The sequence below is a fragment of the Salvelinus fontinalis genome, chromosome 41 (assembly GCF_029448725.1).
Source record: "Salvelinus fontinalis isolate EN_2023a chromosome 41, ASM2944872v1, whole genome shotgun sequence".
NCBI classification, from domain to species: domain Eukaryota; kingdom Metazoa; phylum Chordata; class Actinopteri; order Salmoniformes; family Salmonidae; genus Salvelinus; species Salvelinus fontinalis.
In genome coordinates, this window is record NC_074705.1 from 21,332,216 (window position 1) to 21,348,966 (window position 16,751).

The 16,751-nt window shown below is 45.8% G+C and overlaps 1 protein-coding gene across 1 annotated transcript in view; it reads right to left on the minus strand.

Annotated features, from left to right (window-relative positions):
* LOC129840615 (zinc finger protein 385B-like) overlaps window positions 1-9,272 on the minus strand; it is a 198,186-nt gene extending 188,914 nt beyond the window's left edge. The window contains exon 1 of the mRNA XM_055908618.1: window positions 9,135-9,272. The gene's annotated coding sequence lies outside the window, so the exon portion shown is untranslated. The remainder of the gene's footprint in view (window positions 1-9,134) is intronic.
* Window positions 9,273-16,751: the final 7,479 nt, after the last annotated feature.

Genomic DNA, 16,751 nt, shown 5'->3' on the forward strand with positions numbered 1-16,751 from the left:
TCTGAAATGAGTGCAGGAAATGCAGAAGTTGATGAAAATGCTGAAAATTATTTTCGGTTGAAGTTGAACTGAATAGTATAAAACAATCAGAATGGAAAAAGACCCATTGAAATCACTTAGAATGTATGTGTTGCCACCCTAGGGTCACTCACTATTCATAATTTAGAACTTTTATTATTCAAAAACATAAAATACAGAGATATGATATTTTGGCCATATCACCCAGCCCTAGTTCACACACACCAACACAGTCCTGAAGAGGGCATGACTTCAGCCTCCTGAGAGGGATGAGGTGTTAAGATTTGGCATGGGCCCTCAGATCCTCAAAACATTCTACAGCTGCACCATTGAGAGCATCTTGATGTGCTGCATCACCACTTGTGTATGGCAACTGCTAAATAGTTAACTATCTGCATTTACCCTTTTTGCACTAACTATTTTGACTCATCACCTATGCTGCTGTTACTGTTTAAAACCTCTTAAATGATCGGACCCTTTTTTTCAATTTTCACCTAAAATGACATACCCAAATCTAACTGCCTGTAGCTCAGGACCTGAAGCAATGATATGCATTTTCTTGATACCATTTGAAAGAAAACACTTTGAAGTTTGTGGAAATGTGGAATGGATGTAGGAGAATAACACATATCTGGGTAAAGATAATACAAAGACAAAAACATGCGTTATTTTTTGTTCCATCATCTTTGAAATGCATGAGAAAGGCCAATATGACTTAGGAATCTAGGTGCAATTTAGAGTTGGCCACTAGATGGCAGCAGTGCATGTGTAAAGTTTTAGACTGATCCAATGAACCATTGCATTTCTGTTAAATGTTGTGTCAAGACTGCCCAAATGTGCCTAATTGATCCTGTAGAGGTTAATAAATCCTCTTAAGGATCTCTACGGAATGAATCTTGGAGCAGCAGGTAGCCTAGTGGTTAGCGTTGGGCCAGGACTCGAAAAGTTGCTGGATCGAATCCCCGAGCTGACGAGGTAAAAAAAATCTGTTGTTCTATAACCGAAATGCTTTTCCAATTTCCCATCCTAACATAACAAGCTAGAATGGGGCCTGCATGTCAACCAATAGCGAATATAGGCAAAATATCCCAAGCAACATCCAGAGACATTCAGGCTCCTTGGGCTTTGAGGTGACCACTCCGGTGTGGGTGTCCTCAGCAGAATGGTGTGGAAATAAAAGTATTATCTGAGTTTTTCGCCCCTGCCTACCGGAGTCCTCCTTGCTAGCTAGCCGGAGCGACACCAGTAGACAGTGTCCTTCCCTTCCACTTGCCCTCACAATCATTAACAGAACTGCGGAATTACAGTGCCCGATAGGCGGGGACGAAGGACACTCTCTACCGGTCGTCCCTGCCTCCCACTAGCACAGGCCAGGGTGACACCGTATGCTAGTTTACTAGCTAGCTTGCTAGTTAGCAACACAGTGTGCTAGCTTTCTAGTTAGCTAGCTAGCACACTGTGTTGCGCCCGCCTTCTGTGTACCAGACAGGCAGGGGTGAAGTACACTGTCTACAAGTCATCCCCGTCTCCCTCTAGCACAGCAGACAGGAGGCTTGGGCAACACCGTATACTAGCTAGCTTGATAGTTAGTGACACAGTATGCTTGTTAGCTTGCTCGCTTCCCAGCTGCTGTGTACCAGAGTCCTCCTTAGGACTAGCTGGCTAACCTAGGACACAATGTCCTTCGCTCCCGCGTGCCGAACACCTGCCCTCGCTGTTGTTAACAGAACTGTGGGAAAACAGTGCCTGACAGGCGGGGGTGATGGACACTGTCTACCAGTGTACAGCAAGCTAGCTACCGTAGTCGCCTCTGCCCCTTCTTCTGTGGGGTTTATCGGTGGCTGGCATCCAACATTATTGTGCATTAACACCACCTACTGTACTGGAACGCCCTCTCCTCCCACCTGTCCTAAATAACAAATGGACCAGTTGAAGTATAAAGAGGGGTTCCTGCAGATGCAGAAATGCCCACATGTCGGAACGCCCCGAAAAACAGCAGATTTTTTATCAATGTTCTGATTGGCCAAAGTGGACAAGCCTGCGACGGGCATCCGCAGTTCACACAAATAGCCTATAGTTCTTCATCATTCCCTCCAAAGCCATAGAGAAGACAAGGAAGAAACCACCACGTAGCTAGGCCTACCTCTAGGCTGCTATACATATTGTAATGACCTGACTGGATCATAAAGGAACAATTGTCCAGACAGAGGGTTGAGTTTACGAATTGACGGTTTATTAACCCAACTTTACACAGGCTACTATTTGGCCGTAGCCCACGTCAAATAAACTAAAGGTACCCCGCAAGCCAACCGTGACCTTCTCTTGTGAAGCCCAGACGTAAGAAAGAGAACAATGGCTAAACCTGGTCTTAACTTCCAATGCTCCATCCCCCTGCCCAACCCCCCCTCCACGCCACTCTGCCAAACACCAGGATGCCCGGCATCAGAACATTCCAGGCATCCTCGTGATTGGCAGATAGCAGGTTGATTGGCATGTCGGACCCTGCGAACACTGGTAAGTACAACACAACCCACTAATAGCCTACCACATAACACACCACTGTCTGTGCGGGTCGCTACACAGCCCCCCCACCACAAGGTCCCTCGTCCCTGACGGAACAAAAAAAAGTATCTGAAGCGACCCGGAGGTCTCCTTTGCCTGCGTGGCCGTGATGGTCGCGGAGTGTCCAGATGTGAAACAGGGGGCTCCATCCGTGGCAGGGGGCTGCCTCTCTGGGACCCAGGGGATATGGAGGACAAGGAAGCGGGAAACAGGGAATACAGTCCGTGGCTCCGCGGAACCACGCAGTGACACAGGGAGGGAGACAGGGGGAGTGGGCTGTCTGGAGCCTTGTCTGCGGCACCTGGGGGTGGGTGCCTGGAGAATGTCATTGCCAGAGGGGGGAATTGTGGGGGTCCCTGGGGTTTGGAGAGCAGATGCCCCTCTGTATGGGGCTAACCTGTCCCGGTGCAGTGCCAGCTTTCTCCCCCTGGGAGGAAGCTGCACCCGGTAAACAACCTACCCTACACCCTCTCCAGGACACTGCACGGTCCCACCCAGTGACTGTCCAACTTGGGGCATCTGCCTTTTTTCCTTAGGGGGCTGTAGACCCAGACCAGCTCCCCAGCCACAAAGTGCCGTCCCCGGGTGTGCTTTTCTGCCTCACATCTGCATTCACCAGCTGCTCTCTGGCGAAGGTGTGGGCTGTCTCCAGGCGGTCCTGGAGTCTCCGGGCATACTCCGGCCCCGGGGGAACATGAGGGTTATCCAGGGGCCGACCAAACGCCATCTCCGCAGGGGTGCGGATCTCTCTCCCCAGCATGAGGAGGGCTGGCGTGCAGGAGGTGGAGTCTTGGACGGCGGAGCGGCATGCCATGAGGACCATAGGCAGGTGCTTGTCCCAGTCATGCTGGTGTTTGGCATAGACGATGGCCAGCTGCTGTCCAAGCGTTTTGTTGATGCGCTCCACAAGGCCATCACTTTGAGGATGGAGAGGAGTAGTGCGGGTCTTATGCATACCCAGCCTCTCACACATGGTGGCGAACACACGGGACTCAAAGTTTCTGCCTTGGTCGCTGTGGATGGACTCCGCAGCTCCAAACCTGCTGAACATCCCTGCTGTCAGGGCGTCGACAATGGTCTCTGACTCTTGGTCAGGCAGAGCATAGGCCTTGGGCCATTTTGTGAAATAGTCCATGGCCGTGAGCACCCAGCGGTTTCCACTGTCTGTGGTGGGGAACAGCCCAACTACATCCACTCCCACCCTCTCCATGGGAGCCCCCACTGGGAACTGTTGGAGCTGAGCATGAGAGCGGCCTGGGTGGCCCTTTCTCGCTGTGCAGTTGTCACAGCGGTGGGAAAGTCTTCCACATCCCTCTTGTGCTGCCCCCAGTAAAAGCCCTGACGGAGGCGGCGCAGTGTTTTTGTGACCCCAAAGTGTCCAGTCCCCACCCCCCCCATGAGTACTCTGAAGCACAGCCTCCCACAATGCTTTTGGGACAACCACCTGCCACCTCTCCTCTCCGTAGCTGACTCCTTCCATGCCCGCTGTAGCACGCCATCAGCCAGCCGCAGCCGCTCAAACTTTGACCACAACCCTTTGGTCGCGAGTGAGAGTGCTGTCACCTCTTCCCACGGTGGCCTCACCTGCGCCTCTACCCACTGTAGCACTGGCTGTAGGTCTGTGTCCCGTCCCTGCTGCTGCCCCCATTCAGCCACTTCGACAGTCTGCAGCTCACAGCAGACAGGCCCGCTCACCCGACACACTGTGGCACAGACCCCCTCCTCTGCACACAGCTCTCTCCGCTCACAGTGACGGCAGCCGTCAGCAATATAGGGCCGACGGGACATGGCGTCGGCGTTGGAGTGGCGTGCCCCTGCCCTGTGCACCACTGTGAAGTCATACGGCTGAAGATACGCCAACCAGCGTGCCACCTGCCCCTCTGGCTCGCTGAAAGACATGAGCCACTGGAGAGCAGAGTGGTCAGTCCTTACAGTAAAGGGTAGGCCACCCAGGTAGTACTTGAAGTGTTTGACGGAAGCCACAACAGCCAAGAGCTCCCGCCGGGTGACACAGTAGCGGCGCTCATGTTTGTCAAATGTTTTGCTGAAGTACGCCACCACTCTCTCCCCCTCTGGCCCCACCTGGGCCAGCACCCCACCCATGCCCACATTGCTCGCGTCTGTGTCCAGGATAAAGGGCAAGGTGAGGTCAGGGGGGGGCGAGCACGGGGGCCAGGCCCAGGAAGCTCTTCAGCTGACGGTAGTCGGTGGGGGTGGGCCATTCTCGGACAGCCCCCACCTTGTCCTCCATGGTGCTGATCCCCTCCTTCCCCACTCGGTGGCCCAAGAAGGACACCTCTCACCTCATGAAGTGACACTTATAGGGGTGGAGCTTCAGACCTGCGGAAGCCACCCGCTCCAGCACACGCCGTAGCGCCACCAGGGCTGACTGGAAGGAGCTGTCATGGGCCAGTATGTCATCGAGGTATACCAGACACTGCTGTCGGGGGAAGCAATCCAGCACTCTGTCCATCAAACGCTCAAAAGTAGCTGGAGCGTTGCCCAGGCCGAAGCACAGGACCTTGAACTGCCAGTGTCCTCTGTTAGTGGGGAACGCAGTTTTAGCTCTGGCCTCTGGGGAGAGGGGCACCTGCCAGTAGCCACTGCAGTGGTCTAGTGAGGAGAACCAGGAGGACCCCCTAACCAGGTCCAGCGACTCATCGATACGTGGTATGGGGTATGAGTCCTTCCTGGTTACCTCATTCATCCGCCTGTAGTCCGCACAGAACCTCAGCTTGCCCCCCTTCTTCGGAACCATGACGACTGGCGCCGCCCAGGGGCTGTCTAGGGCTCGATGAAGTCTGCCCAGCCACATCTCCAACACAGCCTTGTCTGCCGCCTCCTGGCGTGCCAACGGGATACGGCGGGGACGCATCTTGATGGGCCGAGCATCACCTGTGTCGATCTCATGCTGCACCAGATGAGTCTGACCCACCTCTTCCTCACTCAGCGCAAAGCTGTCTCTGAATTCAAACAGCAACTGCCACAACCGTTCCTGCTGCTCGGGGTCAAGACCAACACAGTTCCTCCCCCATTTCTCCCTCACTGCAGACAGTGTCCTCTCCTCTCCCATCTGGGGTAGCTGGGGTGGGGGGGGTGCGGCCCGGGCTCACAGAGGGCGGTGTCGTGGAGGTAGCTGGGGGAATGTAACACACAGCCATAGGTGACAGGGGGGCTGGGGAAAGGTCACACACAGATGTGGGAGAGGGGGGGCAGCCATGAGTCTCTGCTGCTTTAACTGTTGGAGTAAATGGTTTGTTGGGTTGAGTGAATGTGACATTAGGGGGGCCATGGTGACTGCCGGCCCTCCCTGGAAGCTCAGTGTCCCCCCATTTAGGTCTAACTGGCAGCCTGTGCTCCTAAGAAAGTCCAACCCCAGTATACAAGGGTCCTGCACAGCCGCCACCCACACAGGATGACGCACAGACCTGCCCCCTACTGTCAGAGTCATTATTCCCTTCCCTTTCATGGGTGCCAGCTCACCTGTGACTGTGCGGAGCTGCACAGTTGTGGGCTCACACTGAGTCCAACCTGGCACAATATCTGGCCTCACCAGAGTTACTGTGGACCCAGTGTCCACCAGGGCAGAGCAGGGCATCCCCTCCACAGTGACATGACAAAAGTCCCCAACACAGGTCCGGCCCACCACAACAACAGGCTCCAACCGCTTGCCCTCGTCTGCTTCTGGGGGAAGTGGAGCCTTCTTCCCCGTCTGTGCTGGTGGGCTCGTCCTGAAAAAGATGGTGGTTGGGATAGAAAGTCAGGGGTCCGCACTACCCGGTCTATGCGGACCCCTGGGCTCTGAGCTCTGGGCGACATGGGGCAATCTCGGCGCAGATGGCCTGGCTGGCCACAACCCCAGCAGACCCTGGGACCAGGGCGTGTGTTTCGTGCCACCTGTAGAGACACAGCACGAATGAGTTCTGTCATTTCAGCCACCCATGCAGGCTTTTCTGGCTCCGGGCTGCTCTGCCCCCCAGCTCGCACAGAGGGTCTGTCTCCCTGCACCCCCACCAAAGTCCCAGCTGAAGCCCCAGCCCACACCAGCTCCCTCTCCAAAGCCATCTCCAAGGCTATCTGCAATGACTCAGGATGAGCCAGCTGGGTCTGTTCGCGCAGCTCCGTAGGAGAGAGCGCCTGTATGAACTGGTCCCGTGCTAGCTCGCTCTGCACGGAGGGGGAAATGTGAGCATATGCCCGCCGAGAGAGGCTCTCAATGTCATAAGCTAGCGCCCGTAGAGGCTCTCCAGGCTGCCTGCGTCTATTACTCAGTTCGGAGCGCAGTAGCCCGGGCTGTACACACTGTCCATAGCGCCTCCTCAGTGCTCCCACTAAAGCACCATAATCACGTCTGTCCTCGGGGCTAATCAATATCAAACAGGCCAGAGTTTCAACCGTGAGGCATAAAGCCAACTGCAGTGCCCTATCTTCATTCGGCCACCCCCTAAAATGAGCTAACAGTTCAAACTGAGCATGAAAAGCTTCCCAATCCGCTTTATCGGAATACTTCGGGGTCTTAACGGATATGGACGGAGCCGGGAACTTGGCGCCGCCATGTTTGTTTACATCCTGAGCCCCGGATTCCTCGTCCCCCCGCGTCAACGTCACCCCTTCGGCCCGCCCACCAGAATCCGCGCGAAGCACAGTCGACGAAGGACTCATGCCCGCTTCAGCCGCCATCACTCTAACATCCTCCCTCAAAGCGGCCTCTGGGCTCCGACGCCCTGGCGATCTCCTCAGCCAGATCCTCCGACGTCCATGCACCTCCTTTGCCATAATCGTCCCCTACCTCCACCTTCACTTTCGGGATTTCCTGAAAGCATTTTCAACCCCCGTCGTCACCTACAGTAGCTAGCCACAGAAGTCAGCTAGCTAGCTGGCTAACTTTTATCAACGTTTTTACTTCTGACACCAATGTAATGACCTGACTGGATCAATAAAGGAACAATTGTCCAGACAGAGGGTTGAGTTTACGAATTGACGGCTTATTAACCGAACTTTACACAGGCTACTGTTTGGCCGTAGCCCACGCCAAATAAACGAAAGGTACCCCATAAGCCAACCGTGACCTTCTCTTGTGAAGCCCAGATGTAAGAGAGAGAACAATGGCTAAACCTGGTCTTAACTTCCAATGCTCCATCCCCCTGCCCAACCCCCCTCCACGCCACTCCGCCAAACACCAGGATGCCCGGCATCAGAACATTCCAGGTATCCCCGTGATTGGCAGATAGCATGTTGATTGGCATGTCGGACCCCGCGAACACTGGTAAGTACAACACAACCCAGTAATAGCCTACCACATAACACACCGCTGTCTGTGCGGGTCGCTACAATATTTATTTAGTTTGTCATTCTATCATTTTTTATGAAATAGTTTAACCAGCTTCTTGTAATTCTCAAATTGAAAAAAAGTAAGGGAGCGCCGCTGCCCTGCGCTCTGGCAGCATTACAACCCTACTAATGATCTACATAACATATATAAAAAACAGATCCTTACCTGGTGAAACAAATATGACTCTTGCTCCATATTCACACATTTGCAAACACCTCTTGCGAGGTCATAAGGTGCCATCTATGCAAAACAGCATGAGTTGCATTGCATTAGTATTCTTCAATGATCTGAATGCTTCTGACACAGGGCTTGAGATATGTTAAATATATTACTTTTCCATGTGTGACTTTTTGAAACCCAGAAACAGTAACACATAACCAGCTAACGGTGGAATCATGTGAACTTGACACCTGCACCTAGAATCGGTTCTTTCTTTCTTTTGTGAGGACAACTGTAATCTGTTTAAAAAGGTGTTACATTTGACACACTCTCTCTCGCTCTCAATGGACTGGTGAGTGCTAAATTTGACACACTTGCCACACACTTGTTGTCAATTACAAAGTACAAAGAGAACCAGCACTTCTGATAATGTAGGTTAGTCCAAGTGTCCAAGCTCAGCAGGAAAGCTTTTAATGAAAGGTATTTATCTGGATACATATTTATACTATATAGAAAGACCAGACTGATATCGGACCAGAGAAGATTAAAATCAAAACGTGGCTGAAATCTACAGTATGTGCATCTCTCCATTGAGAGAAAAGTTTGAGTGTCACAAAACACCTTTTTTCATAATTGAGCTCTTACACAAAACAAACGGATAGCTTTTGGATTTTATGATGGCAAAGGTTCACAAAGCCAGAAATACCAGAACATATATCATCATGCTGGCAACTATAACCAAGATCCAAATTCTGGGGTGGAACAAAATGCACTACTGTAGACAGTCTTAATTTATTACCAGGTAGGATATGTCCTGAAATAGACCGGATCAGTTTGAACAGTGTATCAAGTCAGGCACATTATCATATGATTTTTTTTGTGTGTGCACTGGCAGATTATTCGCTCGTGAACAAAACAGCCATAATATACATTAAAAACGCTGCTTGACATTTCTCTTTGACATTAAAGTTACTCTTTCCGATCAACAGCCAGGGTACAAGTAAGAACAAAACTTGCGCACTGCATTTGTCAAGCTATTTAAATAAACGTTATATATTCTTACCTGTGGACAAGTGAAAGGCAAATTTTCCAACAGATGCCAGTGGAATGCCGAGTCAAAACCTGATGATAACGTTGCGTCTTCGCGTTGTTCGCTCCAAATGTTGGACAGCGATGTGATTCATGTCGGGTTGTAATCTTTTCTACGCATGCTCAACCCGTAGCATTCAGGGCTACTCTACACCTTACCAGACGGTTGGCCTACTTTTTCTCCTTGACTGCGCCGTGCCCTTATGTGCGGTTTAATGACAAAATAAGTGATCTTGATGTGATAACGTGTTAGAGATTATGCATCTGATGGTCAGATAGTTGGGACGTTAACAAGGTATCCCAGCCTCATCAAAACCTGCATATGAGATATAGCGTATATGATAAGATATTAATTATGATGTCTAAATAAAATAAATCATCAATAAATCAACAATAGGCTACAAACTGATACATGTGACATGTCCTTTGTCTTATTCAAAAACATTTTACACCATTCAAAATTATTGAATGGAATATATCCTGTGAAAGTGGAGAAATCAGAGCATTAAAAACTTCCTCAGGCTAGGGTCTATTTTTCTGTTTTTGCCTGACTGACGTGCCCAAAGTAAACTGCCTGTTGCTCAGGCCCTGAAGAAAGGATATGCATATAAGTGGTACCATTGGAAAGAAAACACTCTGAGGTTTGTAGAAATGTTCAAATAATGTAGGAGACTATAACACAATAGATATGGGAGAGCCCAACACAATAGATGTTTTGAGAGCCCATGCTCTTCCATTAGAACGTATAGGGAAAAATGTTTATCTAGCTCCCAGTATGCAATTCCTATTACTTCCACTGGATGTCAGTAGTTTTTGTTCAAGGTTCCAGGCTTGTTTCTTCCCAAAGAAAAATAATTTATGAGTTTTAGTACTGGGATACAGCTTTGGAAATCAGTCTATCTGCGCGCGACGAAGAGGACGCGCAGCTGCTAATATCGTTTTCCTATTAAAAATACTTATTTCCATATGAAATAGTATAGTTTAACCTGTTTGGGCTGCAAGCCCGACGTCGGTACAAATATGACAACATCCAGCTCAGCTGCAGGGCGCGAAATTCAATATCTATTTTTTTTAAATATTTAACTTTCACACATTAACAAGTCCAATACAGCATTTGAAAGATAAACATCTTGTCAATCCAGCCAACATGTCCGATTTTTTTAATGTTTTACAGAGAAAACACCACATATATTTATGTTAGCTCACCACCAAATAAAAAAGAGGACAGACAAGTAGGAGCAGCCCAAGTAGGATTCAAGTAGCATGCACAAGCCAACCTAACTAACCTAGAACCAACCTAAATAACCTAGAAAAAACTACCTCAGATGACAGTCCTATAACATGTTACACAATAAATCTATGTTTTGTTCAAAAAATGTGCATATTTTAGCTATAAATCAGTTTTACATTACTGCTCCCATCATAGCTACATCATAGCTACAGTCTGAAATCGACCGGGAGTAGCCAGAGAAAATACAGACACCAACGTCAACTACTAATTACACCTCATAAAACATTTCAGAAAAACATATGGTGGATAGCTAATGAAAGACAAAGATCGTGTGAATAGAGCCAATATTTCCGATTTTTGAAGTGTTTTACAGCGAAAACACAATATATCGTTATATTAGCTTACAACATTAGCTAGCATACGGCAGCATTGATTCTAGTCAAGCGCTAGCATAGCACAGTTCGACAGATATATGAAAAAGCATCCCAAATTGGGTCCTTATCTTTGTTGATATTTCATCAGAATGTTGTAACGGGGTCCATTGTCCAGTACAGTCTTTAGTTGGGTTCCAGAACGAACTATTTCCCTCTTTGGTTAGCAAGCACAATGGCCGTGCGGCGCTAATCTCTCTTTCTTCAAAAAATTCTTCCGTCGCATCACATCTAAAGTCCAGAATAAATTGCAATAATATAATTAAAGTATATTGAAAAAACATACTTTAGGATGATTTTGTGACATGTATCAAATAATATCGTAGCTAGAGGTCATATTCACCTTTAACGAGCGTATTCCAGGAGCCGAGTCCAGGTTCTTCCTCACGCCCAGAAAAAAAATTAAACTGCCCAGGTCTCACAAGAAGATGTTGTGTTCAGTCCCTAGAAGAGATATTCGACTGCTTTTTGCTCTCACTTCCGCATTACACCCAGATGAAGGCGTGTGACGTGTTTCTACGGTCCTAAGTGACATGACCTTTTATAGACAAGGTCTTAAAGGGAGACATCGCATTTTGGAAATCTCAATTCTGGATAGGAAATGGGCTGTAAAAATAGTTCTGTTCAACTTAGAGAAATAATTCAAACGTTTTTAGAAACTATAGACTGTTTTCTATCCAATAGTAGTAAATATATGCATATTGGAAGATCAAAAATTTCTTAACCTGTTAAAGCTGGGGGCGCTGTTGTCACTATTTATGGTAATCGTGTAATTTTTGAAACGGCTTCCTACAAAATTCTTGATCGTACAATATGCATATTATTATTATTATTGGATAGAAATCAGTCTATAGTTTCTATAGGAGTTGAAATTTTGTCTCTAAGTGGAACAGAACCCATTCTACAGCAATTTCCCTGACATGGAGTCAGATTTCAGAAATTTTGGCCACTGTTCTGGAGTCAGTTTTAAGGCCAATGTTATTCCTATGAGTATACGGACACTGCTTACGTCTTCCCCTGGATGCCTTTACGTGATGACGATTTGAATGGGGTCGATTGCGCAATCACAGGCACTATAAATTAAAAAACCCTGTAGCTAGGAACTCTTTCCCAGCTGCGTCATGCGCGTGGAGGACATCGACCTGCACTTGTTCCAAGCATTAGTTTAGGGAGTAATCTTTCTCAGGTCATGTTTCTACTCGTTATAGGAGTTAAAAACATCATAAGGTAGTTAATTTAAAGCGTTTTATAGCAATTTATATCCGTTTAGTGCGATTTTGGGACATTTATTTCTGAGACGCTGTGAATCTCTGGGCACGCTTCCAGTTCATCCCGAACGCAGTTGGCATTTCCACATGGCAAGAGGACAGCTTTCCACCAAAAGACGATTAGACCCAAGAAAGGATCCTTTGCCCAAGATACTGATGGAAGAACAGCTCAAAGTAGGACATTTTTATTATGATAAATCGTGTTTCTGTCGAAAAATGTTAGTGGCTTAGGACGCCATCTTGTTTGACGTAGCTTCGCTTGGCGCAAACTGTATTGAAAAGTAAGGATAATTAAAAAAATGTAATTCCGCGATTGTATTAAGAATTAAATTGTCTATCAATCGCTGTCCACCCTATATTTTTTTGTCACGTTTATGAGTATTTATGTATACGAGTAGATCACTGTCTAATATGGCGCACGGACATTTTCTCACCAGCTGGGCTACATTTCCCATTGTCTAACCATGATTTTGGTGGCTAAATATGCACATTTTCGAACAAACTGTATATGTATGTTGTAATGTGATGTTACAGGGGTGTCATCTGAAGAATTCTGAGAAGGTTAGTGAAAAAAATAATATATTTTGGCGATGTTTACGTTATCGCTCTATTTGGCTAGAATCAATGCTGGGGTAATGTTTGCACATGTGCTATGCTAATATAACGATTTATTGTGTTTTCGCTGTAAGACACTTAGAAAATCTGAAATATTGTCTGTATTCACAGGATCTGTGTCTTTCGATTAGTGTATGCTGTGTATTTTTACGAAATGTTTGATGATTAGTAGTTAGGTAAACACGTTGCTCATTGTAATTATTCTAGTCCATTTGTGACGGTGGGTGCAATTGTAAACTATGCCATCTACCTGAAATATGCACATTTTTCTAACAAAACCTATCCCATACCATAAATATTTTATCAGACTGTCATCTGATGAGTTTTTTTCTTGGTTAGGGGCTATAAATATCTTAGTTTAGCCGAATTGGTGATAGCTACTGGTGTTGGTGGACAAATAAAAGATGGTGGATTATGCTAATGTGTTTTTAGGTAATAGATTTACATCTTTACATATTGTGTCTTCCCTGTAAAACATTTTAAAAATGGGACATGTTGGCTGGATTCACAAGATCTGTGTCTTTCATTAGCTGTATTGGACTTTAATGTGTGAAAGTTAAATATTTTAAAAAAATATTTTTTTTGAATTTCGCGGCTCTGCCTTTTCAGTGGGGGTGGGGGGGTGTGCCGCTAGCGGCACCCTAGTCCTAGACAGGTTAAGAGGCCATTTGAAAATGTGCGCATATTTTCCAGTTTTTTCAATATTCACCCTGCAGCCATATATTAATTACATTTTAGGATACCTGAGGATAACATGGAAATGTATTTTGACTTGTTTTAACAAAGTTTAGTGGTAGCTTTTTGTATTCCTTTCTTTGCATGTTGAACAAGTGGATTACTCAAATCGATGGCACCAACTAAACAGACTTTTTAGGATATAAAGAAGGATTTTATCTAACAAAACTAGACTACATTGTTTAGCTGGGACCCTTTGGATGACATACCAGAGGAAGATTTTCAAAAAGTAAGTGAATATTTAACTGCTATTTGTGAATTTATGAAACCTGTGCTGACGGAAAAATATTTTGATGTGGGGCGCCGTCCTCAAACAATCACAGGGCATTAAAATGCTTTACTTGCATTCACTGTAAAGCGTATTGTAAATCGGGAAGTGCAGTTAGATTAACAAGAATTTAAGCTTATAACTGATATAAGACACTTGTATGTTCCTAAATGTTTAATATCCATAATTTTTATGATTATATATTTGAATTGCGCGCCCTCCATTTTCACCGGAAGTTGTCCCGTTAGCGGGACGCCTAGCCTTAAAGGTCTGGACTGAAAGATGAAACAAATTAAATTGGATTTTGTGTGTTTTCCTATAGAATTGCTACAGTATGTGCCATGTGGGGTAGTGTCAAATATAGGTTGTCAATGTATCCATGAGTGTAACGGTCCTGACCTGTTTTATGTTGTTTTTTATGTGTTTATGGTCAGGGCATGTGTTTTGGGTGGGCAGTCTATGTTATCTGTTTCTATGTTGGTTTTGGGTTGCCTGGTATGGCTCTTAATTAGAGGCAGGTGGTTTGCGTTTTCCTCTAATTAAGAGTCATATTTAGGTAGGGCGTTCTCACTGTTTGTTGGTGGGTGATTCTGTAACGGCGATCCTCCTCCTCTCCCTCTTCGGAAAAGGAGGAGTATTGAGGGAACCAAGGCGCAGCGAAGTTTGAACACATATTTATTAAACAAGACGAAAAACGAACACGAACTACACTTGAAATGATACAAAATAACAAACGACGTAGACTGACCTAAACATGAGAACTTACATAGACACGAAGAACGCACGAATAGGGAACAGACTACATAAACCGAACAAACCGTATACAGTTCCGTGTTTGTGTTATGTTTGCACCATACGGAACTGTATACGGTTTGTTCGGTTTATGTAGTCTGTTTCCTATTCGCGTTCTTCGTGTCTATGTAAGTTCTCATGTTTAGGTCAGTCTACGTCGTTTGTTATTTGGTATCATTTCAAGTGTAGTTCGTGTTCGTTTTTCGTCTTGTTTAATAAATATGTGTTCAAACTTCGCTGCGCCTTGGTTCCCTCAATACTCCTCCTTTTCCGAAGAGGGAGAGGAGGAGGATCGCCATTACAATGAGATGTCTTCACTGATTATGAATGTAATGTTTTAGTCCATGTTTTGGTCATTTTGGGATTTAAGCATAAATGTCACATCAGACCAGACCCACACTATAACTATGATTTAGCAAATTTGCTTTCCATGTATGTCTGTAGATACACTATATAGTTAAAGTCGGAAGTTTACATACACTTATGTTATTAAAGTCATTAAAACTATTTTTTTCAAATAATCCACAAATGACTTGTTAACAAACTATAGTTTTGGCAAGTCGGTTAGAACATCTACTTTGTGCATGACGCAAGTAATGTTTCTAACAATTGTTTACAGACAAATCATTTCACTTAGAATTCACTGTATCACAATTCCAGTGTGTCAGAAGTTTACATACACTAAGTTGACTGTGCCTTTAAACAGCTTGGAAAATTCCAGAAAATTATGTCATGGCTTTAGAAGCTTCTGATAGGCTAATTGACATAATTTGAGTCAATTGGAGGTATAGCTGTGGATGTATTTCAATGCCTATCTTCAAACTCAGTGCCTCTTTGCTTGACATCATGGAAAAATCAAAAGAAATCCGCCAAGACTTCAGAAAAAAAGTCTGGTTCATCGCCTGAAGGACCCACAATTACCTGTACAAACAATAGTACGCAAGTATAAACACCAACAGCCGTCATACTGCTCAGCAAGGAGACGTGTTCTTTCTCCAAGAGATGAACGTAATTCGGTGCGAAAAGTGCAAATCAATCCCAGAACAACTGCAAAGGACCTTGTGAAGTGCTGGAGGAAACAGGTACAAAAGTATCTATATACACAGTAAAACGAGTCCTATATCAACATAACCTGACAGGCCGCTCAGCAAGGAAGAAGCCACTGCTCAAAAACCATCATAAAAAAGCCAGACTACAGTTTGCAACTCCACATGGGGACAAAGATCGTACTTTGGAGAAATGTCCTCTGGTCTGATGAAACAAAAATAGAACTGTTTGGCCATAATGACCATCGTTGTGTTTGGAGGAAAGGGGGGAAGGCTTGCAAGCCGAAGAACACTATCCCAACTGTGAAGCATGGGGGTAGCAGCATCAAGTTGTGGGGGTGCTTTGAGCAGGAGGGACTGGTGCACTTCAAAAAATAGATGGAATCATGAGGCAGGAAAAGTATGTGGATATATTAAAGAAACATCTCAAGACATCAGTCAGGAAATTAAAGCTTGGTCACAAATGGGTCTTCCAAAAGGACAATGACCCCAAGCATTCGTCCAAAATTGTGGCAAAAAGGCTTAAGGACAACAAAGTCAAGGTATTGGTGTGGCCATCACAAAGCCCTGACCTCAATCCCATAGAAAATGTGTGGGCAGAACTGAAAAAGCGTGTGCGAGCAAGGAGGCCTACAAACCTGACTCAGTTACACTAGCTCTGTCAGGATCAGGAGGAATAGGCTAAAATTCACCCAACTTATTGTGGTAAGCTTGTGGAAGGCTACCTGAAACGTATGACCCAAGTTAAACAATTTAAAGGCAATGCTACCAAATGCTAATTGAGTGTATGTAAACTTCTGACCCCCTGGAATGTGATGAAAGAAATTGACATTTCACATTCTTAAAATAAAGTGGTGATCCTAACTGACCTAAGACAGGCAATTTTTACTAGGATTAAATGTCAGGAATTGTTAAAAACTGAGTTTAAATGTATTTGGCTATTTTATATGTAAACTTACGATTTCAACTGAAAATACCAAAGTATGTGGACACCACTTCAAATTGGTGTATTCGGCTGTTTCAATACTTTGCAGTATTTTTTTTATGTGTTATTTCCTACATTACTATCTCAGAATTTTTTGGTGTTATTGCATTCAGCAGAGAATAACTTTTGGATATCAGAGCGACGGTAACTCACAAGCATTTCTAGCAATACGTCCATGATTACGACTTTCCCGAATCTAATCCTTTGTTCGTACCCCCCA